Source organism: Schistocerca americana, chromosome 1 (genome assembly GCF_021461395.2).
Source record: "Schistocerca americana isolate TAMUIC-IGC-003095 chromosome 1, iqSchAmer2.1, whole genome shotgun sequence".
Classification (NCBI taxonomy): Eukaryota; Metazoa; Arthropoda; class Insecta; order Orthoptera; family Acrididae; genus Schistocerca; species Schistocerca americana.
Genome location: NC_060119.1, coordinates 69,195,333 through 69,202,128, shown reverse-complemented (window position 1 = coordinate 69,202,128; position 6,796 = coordinate 69,195,333). Strand labels below are relative to the sequence as shown.

The 6,796-nt window shown below is 46.0% G+C and overlaps 1 non-coding gene across 1 annotated transcript; it reads left to right on the top strand.

The window, feature by feature from the left end:
- Positions 1 to 5,440: 5,440 nt before the first annotated feature.
- On the top strand, positions 5,441 to 5,524 carry Trnas-gga. Its single transcript is given in 2 exon segments — positions 5,441 to 5,480; positions 5,490 to 5,524. It is a non-coding gene; the product is annotated as a tRNA-Ser (tRNA).
- The last annotated feature ends 1,272 nt before the right edge of the window (positions 5,525 to 6,796 follow it).

The following is a 6,796-nucleotide window of genomic DNA, read 5'->3' as shown; positions in this document are numbered from 1 at the left end:
GGCAGCAGCGTTTCCATTCATCGGTGCTACTGAATTCAGTTTTCCTGGGTATGCTGTCTGTGATGAGAATGGGATGTCTTCGTCTTCGTATTTTTCACTCAGTAGGGAATACTTATTCCAATACCGGAAAGCAGGTGATACTAGCGCCCTTTTCCGTCTGATAACAGCTCAAGATACGTAGCCAGTATGTGGGAGTAGATCATATTGACCCACCAACAATGCGCACTGCCTCGTTAATTTGTGCGTCTGTCATTTTTAGGTGTTGACTATTCAGCCAGAAAGGAACACAGTACGCTGCTGCTGAGCATACCAAACCGAGTGCTGATATCCGGAGAGTGTCTGCCGATGATCCCCAACGAGACACGCAGAGTTTATGGAAAATGTTATTTCTTGTTTTGAGCTTAGCAAATGTTCGCGTCAAGTGCTCCTTAAGAGAAATTGTCTTATCTAACGTGATTGCAATTTGGATGCATATTATGATGAAATTCGCCTCCTTCAAAATGGACACCGAGAACTCAGTGTATCAATCTACTGGACAGATTAAAACATGGAACTCCTGTTTCATTTGTGTTTGGTTGCAACCTCCATTTACGGAAATAGCGGCTTTAGATGTCTAGAGCAGAAGTTAGAATTTATTTAGTTGGTTCAAAAGTTTTGTGTTATGTAGCTATTGCCCAGTCGTCTGCATAGCTAAATTTACTGGGTTGTGTTGGAGGGGTATCAGACACATAGAAATTTAACAAGAGAGAAGCAGGGACAGGTCCGTGTGGTAAGCCATTATTCAATATTTCTGGGCAGCTAGGGACTTTTTCTGAAGTTACTGTAAATGTTCTCCCAGCTAACATATTATAAATTAGTTTTGTTGTCCGTTTGCATGCGACAAGTTGCAACAATTTATTAAGCACTCCATGCTTCCAAACTGCGTCATATGTTGCATTTCCTGCTTCACTTGGTACATTGTTTCTGTGAATGTTGTTAAAGATTAGACTTAATCAGCGGAGATCCATCCTGCTCGGAACCCAGCTTGCTCAATAGGAAGGTTCAGGAAGATTACTGGACTAATCCGATGGTATAGAATTCATTCAATGAACATATAAGAAGTGCTTAATAGTGAGCCTCTTCGATAGTTCTTAGGGTGGTCTGAGGCCTTGCCGGCCTTTAGTATTGCTATGAATTTTGACGGCTTCACTTTTTGTGGGACTGAACCAGATATCATAACGTCAGAGAAGAATTTCATCAGTCATCTTTTTGCTTAGTTACGACTATGCAGAAGGAACTCTGGGTGTATTCCGTCACTTTCCGGTACCTTTCTGGGGTGCAGAGTTTTAAGGGCAGCAGAGATTTCAGGTATGAATTAAGTTCTTGAGATGTCAGATTGATCGTTAGTATTCTTTTTGAGCAATGTAAGTTTGCCTCTGATATATGAGATTTATTCCTGGTGCTCTTGTTGTGGACAGTAAATGTGATGGAATCCTATTAGTTTATGCCTGAATGTGGTTCCTTACGTTAACTTTGTTTCTATCCAACTTCCTTAGTAATGACTATGCTTTTCTAATTGATGTTTGGAAGAGGAGTGACTCTACAGTCTCTGTCCGCCTAATACGTTTGGCTTGGTTGAGATTACGAAGTGGGTTATCCGCTATTTCAGGATCCTGCTTTTTAGAAATTTATCACGTTTTTTGTCAGTAGATTCATTCTGCTGCTCTCGCCTGCCTGACCGGAGTTCAGATGGTTCAAATGGCTCTGAGCACTATGGGACTTAACATCTGAGGTCGTCAGTCCGCTAGAACTTAGAACTACTTAAACCTAACTAACCTAAGGACATCACATACATCCATGCCCGTGACAGGATTCGAACCTGCGACCGTAGCGGTCGCGAGGTTCCAGACTGAAGCGCCTAGAACCGCTCGGCCATACCGGCCTGCTGACCGAGGTTCTACTAGAAGACCACAAAACCTGTACTTGGACTTCAGGTAGAAAAAAACGTGTACGTCAGTGACATGGAAAGTGGTGTAGGACCCTGCAAGCGAGTAATCCATTCGAGCAGTACCCCCGCGCCTTCAGTTTGAGAGAGAAAACGTAAGTAACCTCGAAAAGGTTGGTGGATGTTGTCGGAGATGACCCACGCTGCCTCTATTATTAACACTACTTAGTGAATCCTTGTCCATGGCCTCGCTTATTTTACATCCTTGCATGCACTTGCACGCACGCTGAGAATCTGCAGTGTGCACATGTGCGATGCTGTTCCCTCGCCACCAGAGGCGAGCAAAAGTCTTTAAAATACGAATAAGGAGTCCAGATGAAATTATTCGCTATTCGTGAATGAAAAATAAAAGTACTTGTTCGGAACACTATTAATTTACACGAATAAATCCATTTAGTCGACATCTGACAGTGAAAAGCGTTTTGAACAAGAAACAAACTTGTAACAGAGTGACATTTATTGCTCCACTTCGTTGTCATTATTAAATAACTGCACGTCTGTCGGCCTTCAAAGAAGTTATCAGAACATTTATTATCTCAGCAGAAAGTTCGTTTCGTTTCTGATTACTCATTGTTACAAACTAAAGAAAACACCTTCTCCATCTTCAATGAGGCTATCGGTGTTTTACATTTCCTGAAATCGTCTGTATTTCAGTATACCGATATAAGACATTCACATCACAATCTTCATCAGCGAAAAATTAGATCCCATTAGTTCCTCCGTAGTTTGCGCAAAGAGCTTAATTGTGATCCTACTTTAGCTTCACCTCCCAAATCACGTTGTTCTTTTTGTGTCGTAACATCGTTTGAAATTCGTAACCCAATACGTTCAACTTTTCTGTGGCTGTTATACGAGGTCCAGTCATATTAGCGTGACTTCAGACTATGATTGACGTCTGTGTGCAGACACTCGGAGATGGAAGGTGGTAGCATCAGCAATGGACGGCACAGAAAGTGCGTTGGGTCGGTTGGTTGGCTGGTTGGGTGGAGAAGGGACCAAACTAAGCGGTCATCAGTCCCTCCGGCCTCGGAGTAGCTAAAACCGATAAAATCCCACATTAGAAGAGGGAACTACAATGTCCATAAAATGATAAACTATTTACAGGGAAGGAAGGAAACGGGCAGAAGAAAAGGTGTGGGACAGAAAGTGACTAATGACAGGGACGTGAAGGAAGAAGCACAGGTGACAAGACAGACGCTCAAGACATAAGAGACCCCACAAGGGTAGGAGTGGAAAGGCAGAGGGCCGGGGTGAACCACCACACCCAATCGAATCCAATCCAGTCGGGGCGAAGCGGCGAGCAAGAGGGCCCGCCAGCCCCTCCACTCACCGATAAGGAGACTCAGAAACTGTTCAATCGATGGCGTAGTGCGGGACCGGAGCGATTGATCTGACGTCCAAAAGGGCATCCAAGGGTAGATGTATTACCGAAACATCAAGTTTGTCAACCGCCACGTGCCACTGGGATTAAACCATACCGTGCGTGGTAACTGTGGCTGCCACAGGCCATGGATTACAGAGGTGAACTACCAGTATGGAAATGTGTATGGGCAAATACGAGTAGAAGTGCAACTGTCGAGCAGCTGACTGCCCAGATGACCAAGTGGCTGACAGCAGTGTCTCCTCAGCCCCGCTGAACCAACGTTGTTGCCTGTAGGCCCCCCCAACGGGCTCCTGGTTCCAGCGCCCATGCTGACTCCTGTTCATGGGTGATGGAGGCCAGTACCAAAACTGGACGTCCATTGAGTAGTCTTTCCATATGGAAACGTTTTATGCTCCTTGATACTGGTGGCTGTTAAAGTGTGCAGCGTGAAACGTCTAAAAGCGAACACCTTACCACAACTGTGGGATGGTTCTAGGCCTGATGGGGACAGTTTTGGTCTGATGAATGTTTTCGTGGCATTCCCTTGGTGATCTCGAGACGCTGGAAGGCACAGCGGTTCATGAAAAGTACCCCTCTTGTTGTGACTTGGCAAGACAGCCAAGCCACTATGAGATAGCCGAAAGGCACGCGGTTAAGCTCACGCAGGCTGGCGTGAGGTCTGGAACAGTTAAAGGAGTTGAGTCTAGTAAAAAAAGTACGTAGCTTCTGGAATACTTAACTTTAATCCACAATTGGTGAACATCGGTCTGACGGTACATGCATCACAAGATAAATAGCAAATGATAATGGCGCCTTGCTAGGTCGTAGCAAATGACGTAGCTGAAGGCTATGCTAACTATCGTCTCGGCAAATGAGAGCGTAATTTGTCAGTGAACCATCGCTAGCAAAGTCGGCTGTACAACTGGGGCGAGTGCTAGGAAGTCTCTCTAGACCTGCCGTGTGGCGGCGCTCGGTCTGCAATCACTGACAGTGGCGACACGCGGGTCCGACGTATACTAACGGACCGCGGCCGATTTTAAGGCTACCACCTAGCAAGTGTGGTGTCTGGCGGTGACACCACACCTCTATCCTTCGGCACCACGTCCAAACCTCCACGCACTTTATTTTTCCTCGGCGCGATGGCATTATCAGGAGGGCAATGCAACGTGTCAGACAGCTCGCATTGTATGTACGTGGTTCAGAGAACACCAGGATAAGCTCTGCCGTACTCCCTTGCCACCAGACTCAGTGAACTTAAACCTAGTCAAGAATCTGCGGGACCACTTTCATCGGGTTGTTTGTGTCATGGATGCTCAACCAAGAATCATTGCGTAGCTGCCGATGGCACTGGACTCGACATGAATTCACATCCATGATAGTACTTTACGGAACCTCACTGACTCTTACTGCACGTCTTTCAGAAGTCCACGTTGTAAAAGGTGGTGATTCAGGCTTTTGGCAGGTGGCGTACATTAATGTGACTGGACCATGTATGTCTACAGTTATCCGTTGGTCATGTGCAGAAATACAAGTCAACTAAGTTTTTAAATTGTGGTTAAGATATTTCTTCAATAATTCCAGTTGGTGTAGAAAGGCGTAAAACGTCTCCCAGTCATGTTTTGACACTTTCTAAAGCTGGAAGTGGCTAGTGTGCTGCAATATTATGAATTCTTTTATGTTATGCTAACCAGGGACCTAGAAACGACGGAGAGGCTCCGTCCCCGCTGCAGCCGCAGTGGTCCATAACCCCACGACGACTACCGCAGTCCACTTCACCCCTCCGCCGCCACACTCCGAACCCAGGATTATTGTGCGATTTGGCCCCCGGTGGACCCCCCAGGGAACGTCTCACACCAGACGAGTGTAGCCCCTATGTTTGCGTGGTAGAGTAATGGTGTTGTAAGCGTACGTGGAGAACTTGTTTGCGCAGCAATCGCCGACGTAGTGTAACTGAGGCGGAATAAGAGGAACCAGCCCGCATTCGCCGAGGCAGATGGAAAACCGCCTAAAAACTATCCACAGACTCGCAGGTTCACCGGACCTCGACACAAATCCACTAGGCGGATTGGTGCCTGGGACCGGCGCCCCAGCCGGCCTGAGTGGCCGAGCGGTTAAAGGCGCTACAGTCTGGAACCGCATGACCGCTACGGTCGCAGGTTCGAATCCTGCCTCGGGCATGGATGTGTGTGATGTCCTTAGGTTAGTTAGGTTTAAGTAGTTCTAAGTTCTAGGGGACTTTGACCACAGCAGGTGAGTCCCATAGTGCTCAGAGCCATTTGAACCATTTGAACCGGCGCCCCTACCCGCCCGAAAAGCCGTGTGTTACACCACACGGCCAATCGGGCGGGCTGATCTTTTAGGTACTCAAACCCAATGTCTTTTGCGAAATTTTTCAGTCACAAGGCTCTGTCTAATTGTATAGGCACATCTCTGTTCGAAAATATTACATCTTCCGGTAAACAACTGACTGATAGTACTGAAACACTTTAGGATTACTTCGCACGTCCAGCATTTCACAAAATCTTAAGGAGACGTTAGATTTAAAGTCTGTCGAGATTAGTCGATGTAAACCACAGGTTCCTACTTCACTCACTTAGTAGCACTACAAACACGAATTAATTGCGTAATTACATCGACGAGACATCGATAACCGACAGTGTTAGCTGTCTTGGTGCAGTGTAGCCTGTATTCTCATCTTTGGCTACTTTCAAAGACTACGTGCGAATGTTAGCAGGGGGAGGGGCACTACCAGCAAGTGTAGAGTCAGCTGAATTGGGCTGCGTACCTAGTATAGCAGTGAAGGATGTCCGCCTACGAAATACTATTACCTAGCATTTGTGAAGCAAGTGAAACTGTGCTCAGGCGAATGTGGATTGGATTATTGGAGTGGTTTGCTAGGCACCGTTGGGTGACCATGACTACCTTCGATACCATGCACAGCCAGCTGAAGGGTACATTTTAACATGGTACGGTTGGCTTTGGCATATTTCTCATTGTTATAAATGATAGAAGCGATAAGCAACAGGAAAAATTCGCGGTACCAATGGTGCATCGACCCCTCTTTGTTTATCTCGGTATTGTGCAACTTAAATCACCTCTTTTTTCTGTTTACTGTTCCGTGGTGTTTCTTCTGCAGTTCAGTGCAGATGACACATACGGTTTCACAGATTCCTTCGTTAAGAGCTTTACTCACAAGTGGGATCGACGTTGGAATCACAGATTTACTTCAAACTTTGTAGATCTGTAGTGGGCCGTTAAAAAAAAGTATAATGTAAAAGCCGTAATGTACACTATCCTGGCAGTTCTGAGAAAATCGCAAGGGAAGTTGTTCGCAGCTGTTATGTCCATTTTGTACCTGTGCGTAAGGGCCGCTCGTAACAGTTCAGGGTGGTCAAGTGATTAGCTATCGAGTTTTGTAAAACAAACATGTTTAAGGCGACGGTTCGACT